Source organism: Pholcus phalangioides, unplaced genomic scaffold, assembly GCF_987345545.1.
Source record: "Pholcus phalangioides strain wild (caught in Gottingen) unplaced genomic scaffold, Ppha-v1.0 ptg000172l_1, whole genome shotgun sequence".
NCBI lineage: Eukaryota > Metazoa > Arthropoda > Arachnida > Araneae > Pholcidae > Pholcus > Pholcus phalangioides.
Window position 1 is genome coordinate 8,062,728 of NW_028301637.1, and position 12,299 is coordinate 8,075,026.

A 12,299-nucleotide genomic window follows, 5' to 3' on the forward strand; every position below is an offset into this window, starting at 1 on the left:
TGCTTACGTGTCCTTAAGAAACATCTCACCTGTTGTTATTTGCGAGCTTCAAATGAAATCGTACATCATTCCGCATTGTCTATTATTAGGGAACTGAATCGAACAATCGTTAAGAAGTAAACGCAATTTAGTTAATGGCGCTCCTTGTGGGAAACTGTCGCACCTGCTGGTCCATAAACTTGAATAAAAACGGCAACGTCTGCCTCATCGAGACATGGTTTGTTTTCCGCATCCTCTCAGTAACTACATGAATCCAGAGCTTCCAGAAGAAACTTCCGTAGACACGCCTGAAGTGGATCATCTCTTCAGAACTTCAGTGATGTATGTAAGTATAACTCGTTACTCTGCTTACTTAATTAAAAGTAATTGTCTGTAGTGCTTTTCCAGTGTTATTTGTTCGATTTTTTGAAAGTATTTCTCATGCTTGTCCGGAAAATTCACAGATAACAATTCACGATGAGGAAATTCACGGAAATCAAGAGGAAAATTTAACGACAGAAAATTCACCGCCAGGAAAATTCACGCCGGTGCAAATTCATCGACCAACAATTCACCGAATGGAAAATTCACCGACATCAGTTCAAACATGAGTGAATGAATGAATGATGGCGTGAGGAAATGAGTGAATGAATGAATGTTCACGTGAGCAAATGAGTGAATGAATGATCACGTGAGGAAATGAGTGAATGATGGCGTGAGGAAATGAGTGAATGAATGAATGTTCACGTGAGCAAATGAGTGAATGAATGATCACGTGAGGAAATGAGTGAATGATGGCGTGAGGAAAAGAGTGAATGAATGAATGTTCACGTGAGCAAATGAGTGAATGAATGAATGTTCACATGAGCAAATGAGTGAATGAATGAATGTTCACGTGAGCAAATGAGTGAATGAATGAATGTTCACGTGAGCAAATGAGTGAATGAATGAATGTTCACGTGAGCAAATGAGTGAATGAATGATCACGTGAGGAAATGAGTGAATGAATGAGCAAAACTGGCCTGTCACAAGAGCTAGCTCACTCACTGGGTAGCCCATTCTATCACTCACTCACTGGGTCACTCCCTCTGTCACTCACTCACTAGGTCACTCAATTATTCATTAAGTCACTTGATCACCAGGTCACTCACCATGGCACTCGATCACTCTCTCTGTCACTCACTCACTAGGTCACTCAATTATTCATTAAGTCACTTGATCACCAGGTCACTCACCATGGCACTCGATCACTCTCTCTGTCACTCACTCACTAGGTCACTCAATTATTCATTAAGTCACTTGATCACCAGGTCACTCACCATGGCACTCGATCACTCTCTCTGTCACTCACTCACTAGGTCACTCAATTATTCATTAAGTCACTTGATCACCAGGTCACTCACCATGGCACTCGATCACTCTCTCTGTCACTCACTCACTAGGTCACTCAATTATTCATTAAGTCACTTGATCACCAGGTCACTCACCATGGCACTCGATCACTCTCTCTGTCACTCACTCACTAGGTCACTCAATTATTCATTAAGTCACTTGATCACCAGGTCACTCACCATGGCACTCGATCACTCTCTCATTAGTCTGGTAATTCACTTGCTCCCTAGGTCAATCACTTTGATGTCACACACAGCAAAAATTAACCAACAACGTTTTTTCTTTTCCACAATTTCTTCCATCGATTTTGAATTCACATATCCCTGCGAATATTGAACTTTGAAACGTGGAAATTTTTTTTGCATCAGGAGATACAGGTCAACAACTTTCTCATTGGGTTTATGGGTACACGGTGTATCCGTATAAAAACTTAATTTTTTTTATAACTATACGTAACCTTGCAACATAAAGGACTTATATGAAAAATTCCAGACTCTTTCACGTTTATATTCCGCGAGAATAGCTTTAATATCCGTCGCCATTTTCTTGCTATTCCCGTTTGGAAACCGTCAGTCGATAGTGGGACACTACGTACGTATCGTCAGTGCCGTCTTAACGCATGGGCCCATCCGGGCACGTCCCGGGAGCATCAAGAGGAAAAGGGCCTCACAAAAATGAAATCTTTTAAAAAATTTCTAGAATTTACCAGGTAGGGCCTCAGAAAAAACCACTTGGCCCCTTGATGTTCTTATGACGGCCCTGCGTATCGCGCACCTATTTCCTGCGGAGAACTTCTGCAAATGGGATACACCGCGTCTCGCATTAGCTTCTTGAAATAATGAAAACTACAGGAAACAGATTTCAAAACCGACCACCAGGATTCGAACCTGATGTCCACACACGACCGCACAACAGAGATTTAAAAAAGATCGTACAATACTATCATGATTTTTAATGAATTCGTTGTTTTCAGGTCCATCCAACAGGTGCATCAACACTCTCTTCTGTAGGAAATATGTCGGATATGTAAGATACGTCGGAGAGAACATATGGCGACGCATCCTTCAAACACAACATACACACCGTTGTCTGACGAAGCATTTCCAGTTCCGAAGCTGTTTTAATCCCAGTCAATGAGAACTAAAAACCTGAAGATTCCTGAACTATATCTGCTTCGAAATGATATTTTTCTGCCAGTGTTGATCAGCCAATACACGTATTCGTATATTCGACTTGAATGGCTTGAAGTGTCCGTTCAAGTCAGCCATCTTTCTGGCTATGAATATTGTTTTCAAACACCGTATGTTCCTGCGTATAATCCGCGGTGGCTCATGATCCGCAGGATTTCTAAATAATAATAATAATGGTAATAATTTACCTCGTATTTCAGTAATCAATGCCTAATTAATGAAATTTTGCCCCAACACAATAGCATAAAATAATGATGATACAGTTCAATCAAAAACCTTCAAATTCAGACTCATCAGGCTGATTTTATCGTTTTCTGAAGATTGTCCGCAGCGGTAGAGATAATACGCGTTTTTTTTATACGTTTGAAACAGAAATTCGGCACAAACTCGCAATGAACATGCGAATCGACATGCTTCTGTTTCGTTTGGTGGTTGAAGAGCCACAAACGAACATCAAATGAGGTTGGAACATTTCTGAAATGATCCGGTTTGTTCAGAACCGTTCGAGCATTTGTTGTTGTTCTATGAAGCTGTGAGGAGAAGTATGAGGAGCTTCTCTGGAAGGGATCCAATTCGGGGGTGCAATATTGGTTCTCAATTCTCGAATAATTTTGGATACATTCCTTTTTCATAATTATTCTTTTGCGAAATACCCTCACCGTTGTCCGACAGGAAACCTGTTGTTAAATTAATTCATAATTCCGGCTATACGTACCGAGGGAGGTTATTAATTTGGTTAACACAAAATGCCATGCAAATTTTAATGGACTGTATGGGTATTGCTGATAGAGCATTACATTGGTCGAGATATGTCAGGCAGATTCACGATTAAAAGATGGGCCTGCGACATCGAAATCGAACTCATTTTGACAAAGCATTGTATATGTTAAATATCCGATTTTGATATTCCTCTAGTAGCATCTCTAAATTTGCCCATTTTTGTGAAACATTTGCCCATTCTCTGCCATGATAATCGTACTATTATTCGGCTATGATTATCCGAGTGTGATCACTACTTCCTACATACATATATTCTTCCTTATACTATCCTTCTATATACATATATACATGTATATAGGAGGTAGTGGTGTGATTCGACCAATGATTATCCGAGTGTTATTCGGACATGAATATCTGAGTGTGATTCAGCCATGATTATTCAAAGGAGGTGTTTCATCCCTGGTTATTCGAAGTTGTTCCGACTATGATTATTTGAAGATGTTTTAGCCATGCTTACTAAGGGTGATTCTGCCATGATTATTCAAAAGGGAAGTTTCGGCCTTGATTAATCGAAGGAGTTGTATCGGCCATGATTATCTGAGTGTGATTCGGCCAATGATTATTTGAGTGTGAATCGGCCATGATTATCAAGGTGAACTGTTTATATCCCGCAAACGACAGAGGGGGCCATGCTTGGTGTTGTTGGCCATGATTATCCAAGTGTGATTCGGCCATGATTATCTGAGTGTGAATCGGCCAATGATTATTTGAGTGTGAATCAGCCAATGATTATTTGAGTGTGAATCAGCCAATGATTATTTGAGTGTGAATCAGCCAATGATTATTTGAGTGTGAATCGGCCATGATTACCCGAGTGTGATTCGGCCAATGATTATTTGAGTGTGAATCGGCCATGATTACCCGAGTGTGATTCGGCCAATGATTATTTGAGTGTGAATCGGCCATGATTATCCGAGTGTGATTCGGCCAATGATTATTTGAGTGTGAATCGGCCAATTATTATTTGAATGTGAATCGGCGTATTATTATTTGAATGTGAATCGGCCAATTATTATCCGAGTGTGATTCGGCCAATGATTATTTGAATGTGAATCGGCTATGATTATCCGAGTGTGATTCGACCATGATTATTTAAAGGAGGTGTTTCATCCGTGATTATTCGAAGTAGTTCCGGCTATGATTATTCGAAAGGGAAGTTTCGGCCATGGTTATTCGAAGGTGACTCGGTCATAATTATTCAAAGGTAATTTGGCCGTGATTTGATGGTGAATCGTCCCATGATCATTATAACGAGGAGTTTCAACTGTGTTTGTCCGAAGATGATGTTTCTGCAATGAATTTTCGAAGTAGATGCTTCGTCTATGGTTATTCGAAGGTGATGTTTCGGCCATGATTATTGAAATAGCTTTCCTCTAAACTCAAGAGAAAATGTTCTCATGATATTCCCAAAAGAGCTGATACTCTTAATTTTAAATGGTCTATTAGCTCAACTGCACTCAATGCTATATACGAGCGAGTGAATCTTGAGAAAATTCATCGAGTGTTGATCTGGTGCCTCCATCCACTTTAATTAATGGACTCCGTAGTGAGGTTTTCGATTCGAACACAACGATGACAAACTCTAATTTACATATTTCGACTCGATGGCCACTCAAATTCCTGACCACAGAAAGTAAAACAATGGTCAGCACCCATGTTTCTAAAGCAATTTCAACATGGTCTTTTCCATTACATTACGGAATTATTCCAGAAATATGGGCATTAGTAAAATCACTCCCAAGACAATCGAGTGTCATGATGGGTTCGTATAGCAACATTGTAATTCATGCTAGCTGGATCTCAGCTCCTTATATTACATTGACTGCGTTCATTATAAGTCAGTGTTTGTTCATTTTTGCATAACTTCATTTCTGTATGCAAATTAGAGGTTCTTTCCTATCGTTATTTATGTTAGAACGTTTCAGAATTCGATTCAGATGCAGATTAGATGCGATTTAGAGAAATGCGGTTGCAAATGATCAGGCAGATGTTTAATAGTCAACCACGTGATATATAGTTTTAATATATAGCTGATTATTTAATTAGATTGGCTGAATCTAGATTCAATCGGGGAGTAGGAATGCTTCTGGTAGAATTTTCCAGAAGAAGCGACATTCGGCCTGGCAGCTTTTATGTTTGTGTTGTGCGTTGCCGAATACCCCCATATGAGTCAATTATATGGCATCTAATGGAAATTGAAAGATATTTTCCGGATATATATCCATGAATTGCTCCTATTTATATAATGGGTGGTAATTAATATTCAGAAAGCTTTGATAGATGATTAATGCTTGCTGAGATGAGCAATATGCTTGCGTAGCTAATAAAATCACTCACAGAGACCGTAACGTTATTGACATGCTATTTACTATAACTGACAAATCGATACACAGAGTTTATTCATGCCTAATGTCAGGTTTCAAAACATGAATGCATCATGTAAATGGCGTAATTGATCGTTAATATAACTTGGATTGTTATTGGTTTCATGCGGAGATGAAGAATGCCCATAATTGATGTATCTTATTCTATAGAAATGCATGCATGATATCATATGAGTATTTACTCGCAATGTAATGAAATATGTATACATATATCTTTTATTAGAAGAATGTTATTAAAATGCTTGAGTATATATATATGTTCATATACGTTGACGTTTTCCGGAGTTCAATTGATGAATGTTGCCATTCATTTTTTTTTTTGTGTTGACGTTGAATATATTGGGATGTATTGATATCGAAGAGAGAGACACGATTACATGGTATTGAGTTTAGTTGATGATACCCGAAATGACTACTTGTAATGAAAATGATTCATGCTCTCTTTGTAATGCGTATGTGGAATGCAATTGGGTAGTTGAAATGGTGTATTTTCAAGTAAAATGACATACAAATGTTTCAGGTGTTTTTCTATCACGTAGAAATATCAGCTCTGTTCTCGTGATTTTCGAATGTTCGAGAGCTATTTCTGTTGGGGGTTGTTGCTCCGAGCACGAATATTGTATGCAAAAATGTGAATCGCTGATCTGATTGTACATAGATATTATATAAAGGTGCGAGACGAAGATTATATTTCAGATATGTCATTCATTTCTTTTTTTGCAGCCACCTCGCTGCATGTAGTTGAAAATTAAATTTGTATTTGTATAATAAAGATGTCAATGATATTTAACAAAAGGTGTCGATGGGTAATACCGGCTCTCTTTCATTAATTTTCCATTAATAATATTATTTCTATGAAAGGAGAAAATGGGAAAAAAAATGCATCTTCCTTTCAAGACCGGTGGGTTCGATACTTTATAACGGAGGTCTTCAACCTTTTCCTAGTCGCGAGCACTGCCTGTACCAATGATCAAAAGAAGAGCACCATTACTTCAAGTTTGGCACACGAATGCATGCCTTGAGTGCAGTTTGCACAAGGTGTTTGATTGGAACGTTGAACAATTGCTCGCGAGCACAAAATCGGACACTAGCATCGAGCACTCTAGGTGCTTCGGGGAGCACGGTGATGCTCGTGAGCAACGGGTTGAAGATGTCTGCTTTATAAACTATTGAAGGGAATTTCAAAACTTGGTATTTTGTGCATCAGCTTCCAAAACACGCACCCTTTCCTCCCTCACAGAGAGACTTCGAGCTTCAACAATCTACATCTACCCCCTTCTCTAAACTTCCGAAATTTCCCCTGAGAGAGATTAAAAAAAATTTCCATTCGTCTTCCTTAACCACTCTACGATCAATGACGTAATACTGCGTCCAAATGCCAGTGGAATAAATTCAAACACACACACACTCTCCCTGTTTTCTTTTTCCCTCTCTTCATCATCGCATGTTGCAACCCTATACTTTTCCCTCTTGGTTTTCTGTACATCACGATAGGGATATTTTTTTCCATATTCGATGTATCTTTCTTATAATAGTAAAACAGAACAGAGATAGGGTGAGGGTGAAAAGTTAAAACTAACTTTGTACCTACCCACATTCTTATGAACTTTATTATACTGTTTAACTCTTTCATTTTTTCCCTTAGTTTTCTCTTTTACTTTTTTTCCCCCTTTCCTTTTTTAACACGCGCTAAGGTTAGCACGAGGCTACCATATTTATCGCCTATTCGTGAGATAGATACCAAAATACAGTGATACCTTGTCAAACAAAGATAATTTGTAGCAGAATCACGTTCGTTAGCCAGAACGCGATCGATTTTCGATAGGTTTCTGTGGCAAACCGTTTAATTCATTCCAGATACTCAGAACCGGATTAACCCTAATGAAAGCCCTACGCGCTCAAGTAATTTTGGTGCAACCCCACACCCCGGTCCCTTTTACCTTTTTTACTCGGGGTTATCTGATGTGACCCGCCACTTTAAACTTAATTTCGTAAAAATTAACCAAGCGGTAAATTTGTGGATAGCTTAAGTTACCCGTGGTACAAGAGCAGTAAAGCGGTCCGTGGCAGAGCCGTCTTAAGGACATCATGGGCTCCCGGGCCAAGTGATTTTTCTGAGGCCCCACCTGGCCGATTTTCGAAAATTTCAACCGGTTCTCGTTTTTGTGTGGCAGGGGGTGACGAAGGCTTTGGGTAAGGGCAAAAATGTAGATGTTGTTTACCTTGATTTCCAGAAGGCATTCGATCGTGTCCAACATGGTAAACTCTTGAAGCGTTTACACGAGATTGGAATTGGGAGCAACTTGCTGAATTGGATAGAATCGTGGTTAAGAGATAGGTCACAACGAGTTATGGTGAACGGGGAATTCTCTGGTTGGACAGACGTCACAAGTGGAGTTCCTCAAGGAAATGTCCTTGGCCCCATACTTTTTTCACTTTTTATCGATAATCTCGATCAGGGTATCGATGGGATTACCAGCAAATTCGCAGATGATGTGAAGCTAATGGGGGTAATCGGGAATCAAAACGACAGGGAGTTGCTCCAGACCAACTTAAACAGGATTGCAGCATGGGAAAATGAATGGAGCATGACGTTTAGCGTTGATAAGTGCATGGTCGCTCATTTTGGTTCGATCGACCCACGGTTCTCTTACGAGTTGAATGGTGTCACTATCCCGGATGCAACTAGGGTCATCGATTTGGGAATTCTCATTGACGAGCGGCTTAAGTTTTCTGAACATTGTTCAGCGGTGGTCAAAAAATCGAGTAGAATGCTTGGTCTCATTTTCAAAAAGGTCTCTTCGTGTTCTCATAAAGTCATTCTTCCGCTTTTTCGAGGTTTAGTTCATCCTGGACTGGAGAATGCTGTAAGGTTTTGGAGACCATACCTACAGAGGGACATAGACTTGGTTGAAGGGGTGCAGAGAAGAGCTACGCGTGTCCTTATTGGTACACGGGACTTGAGTTATGAAGAGAGACTTCATTTTTTGAATATGTTTACATTGGATGAACGCAGGTGTCGAGGAGATATGATCGAAGTGTTCGAAATTTTCAATGGGATGGATAGGATGGACCATGAACTTTTAGTACACCGCCAATCGACTGCTTTTACAAGGGGACACCAGTAATGCAAGGCTATGGTGTCGCAGGGAATTTTTCTCTAATAGGGCTGTTAATAAATGGAATAGCTTACCCCCGGAGGTAGTAAATTGTAACACAATTGACACGTTTAAAAAGAAATACGATAAACATGTTGGGGTATATCGAGAAGCTATCCATTCTTAGAATAAGACAACCATAAGTATTCTTTATGGGCATTGTATAATATTTTATCATGTGTACATATTGTTTGTAATTTGTGTTAATTGCATTTTTAATTGGGTTGCTGTATTTTTGAAACATATGACAACCATATTTTTATGGGCATCTTTTTATCAGCCACCTCGTTGGGCATTTTGCCTGTTGTGGTGTTGTATTTGTATCTGAAGCGCCCGGACCGTGCCCGGTTGCGTTAAGACGGTGCTGTCCGTGGCGCATTTTCAGATCACTCAAGCAGGCCCATCACACATTCACAGGTCACTTAATTGACCCGTGACGAAGTTCCAGAAACTAAAGTGGTCCGTGGCACATTTAGAGATCCCTTGAGTGACATGTAGCACAGTTTTAGAGCACTTAAGCGGCCGCCAGTGCAGTTCTACACCACTCAAGTTACTCGCGGCACATTTCCAGATTACTTAAATGATCCGCGGCTCATTCGTAGGTTACTTAATTTAAGTGATCCGCGGCATAATTATAGATCACTTGAGTGCTGCGCGATACATTTTCAGCTCACATGAAGAATCCGTGGAACATTTAGAGATCACTGAAGTGGCTCTATTGAGGACTTATCAATAGGGAAAATGTTCAGATGCCCACAAACTAGCGAAAGGGTACCAAAAACTAGGTCAATGTCCAACCAGTAAGATGCCAATTAAGAATATTTCATATTTTTATAAAGTTTTATAAAGGGTGGTTGATGACGTAAACATCATTCAACACCCCCCCCCCTTGTCATCAAATGTCAGCAAACCCGAACCTCCCCCCCCCCTCCCCCTCCCATCGATGCCGACGTAATACTTGAATAACACCAGCAAGGAAACTTTCTGACCACCCTGTACATCACAGATATTTCAGTTCCCCAACAGTTTGTGGATGATGGCGAGCTTTTTTTCAACTGACTCTACAGCAAAGGCACACACACCCTCCGGCCCGCCGAAAGCTGTTCTGGTAGAGAAAAAGTATCAGTTAAGTAAAAACTTAACATTTTCCATTCATAAAAACTACGGGAAATCGGGATCCATATGGGACATTGACAGTTTTTTTTTTTGGCGATAATTGCCTAAGGTAAGTTACGAATTACAGCCAAAAATAATTGTCGAAGGCAATTATAGCTGCCAATTATAGCCACAAAACTTATCAAAGATGTAACTAAAGTAAGTAAAGTTGCCAACTATCGTTAAAATTGCCGAAAAATCACCAGTGGCTACATTAAATCACTATAGAGTGAAATGTAATTCACCAAAAAAAAAAATATTTCCCCACACACAACACTTACATTCATACACTTTTTCACCTCACATCAAACTCAAATTTCGAAATGGAGATTCCATCGCGTCTGGAGCCGTGCCCTTTATGAAGGGCACATTCATAAGACGCCCGTTACCCCCCTACAAAGCTCCATTTCAGTCAGTCAACCATTCAGACATAACATTTTAGATGAGTGACCATATTTAAAAATATTTAAATCAGTGTATTTTAATCAAATTTTCTGACATTGGTGTTAATGACAATTGGTGATACAGAAATTTTCCGTTTCAAGTTGAGTTTGATGGGCGTTTCAGAAGACTACAACTTAATTTATTGTCTCCTCACAGTGAAAACAGGGGCCATTCAAGTATTACGTCAGCAAATTTTTATCCATTTTTGACCCCCCCCCCCCTCCCACTTATCAGGTAAATTTCGTCAGCACTGCCACCCCCCCCCCTCTTCTTTAGGGGGTGTTGGCACTGCCCACCTTCTAACGCATATTGGTGGGATCAGAAACGTACGCGAGAGGGGGCATAAGGGGCTCGTGCGCCCCCCCCCCTCCTCCTTGACGGAATTTTTTTTTAATGTAAAAAACATTAAAAAAATTATAAAAGTATTTTCTTTCGAAATTATATGTTATTATAATCGATTTCTATTAATTTCAATGCTATTTAAAGGGTAAGACCTCGAAATTTCTCTTCAAGAAATTGGTTGCGACCCACCCTTTAAGCCATTATATGGTAAACCCTTCACCCGCGGACCAAATGTGGCCCTGAAGGTTATCTGATGTGGCTTGGCCCCTCATATCCAATTTTGTAAAAATGAACTAAGCGGCATATTTTTGCAGATCGCTTAAATATGAACCGTGGCATAATTCCAGGGCATTTAAAGTTGCCCGTGACACATTTTGAGATCACTTAAGTAGCCCGCGACACAGTTCCAGAACACTTGAACGATCCGTGGCACATTTAGAGATCCCTTGAGTGACATGTGGCACAATTTTAGAGCACTAAAGCGGCCCCCCAGTGCGGTTCTACATCACTCAAGTTACCCCCGGCACATTCCTAGATTATTTAAGTGATCCGTGGCATGATTACGGATCACTTGAGTGATGCGTTGCTATAGTTTCAGAGCGCTTAAGCAGCCCGAAAACATTTTCTGAACACTTGAAAGATCCGTGAAACATTCAGACATCACTGAAGTAGCTCTGTAAGGGATTTATCATTACGGGAATGTTAGTTCAGGTGCCCACAAACTATCGAAAGGTTTTTCTCGTTTTTGGCGCACCGAGTAAGATCCATTAAGAATATTTCATACGAGCTATAATACCCGGCGCTGCCCGGGTTTTCTTCAATGAGGCTTTTTAGATCACGTGACATCTCCCTTTCTTTGAGGGACATACAAACCGGGTCTAAGTTAGTCAATATGGCAACTTCCTGCGCGACTCATGGAATAAACAAATCTAGATTTAAAGAAACGTAGAAATACAATCAAACCTCGTTAATGAGTCACTCTTGGGAGAGCAAAAATATGACTTTGTAAGTGGTATGACTCGTTAAACGGAGCAAGCCATAGCTCTGCCTATTCCTACCAGAGGACAATTGGAACTTCCAAAAAGTGACTCGGTAAGCGGAGTGACGTGTTAACCTGGTGACGCACTAACGAGGTTTGACTGTATATATATTTTTTTTCCCCTTTTTTAAGGAGCGCTAGGTATTCAGATTTCTCCACCCCCCCCCCCCCCCCGAACTTTAAGTTATCTATTTCTGCCTGTTCCTGCTTCCAAAAATGCATAATTAAAGCTGTGGAATTTTTTCGATGTACTTTTTACGGGCCCATAATTAATTTTTAAATATCCTAACCAATATGAATTTATGCAGTTCAATATTAAAAGACAATACGGAGACATTAGTTTTCATGCTTGAGAAGATGTAAATAAAAAGTTGAAATCAATGTTATTGCATGAATGTCCAACTCAAATGTAGGTCCGGCTAATTGCTTCATATTT

At 39.9% G+C, this 12,299-nt stretch overlaps 1 long non-coding RNA gene across 1 annotated transcript; it reads left to right on the forward strand.

Moving 5' to 3' along the window:
- The first annotated feature begins 111 nt into the window (after window positions 1–111).
- On the forward strand, window positions 112–6,522 carry LOC149063664 (uncharacterized). Its single transcript, XR_016196107.1, has 2 exons — window positions 112–325; window positions 2,345–6,522. It is a non-coding gene; the product is annotated as an uncharacterized LOC149063664 (long non-coding RNA).
- Window positions 6,523–12,299: the final 5,777 nt, after the last annotated feature.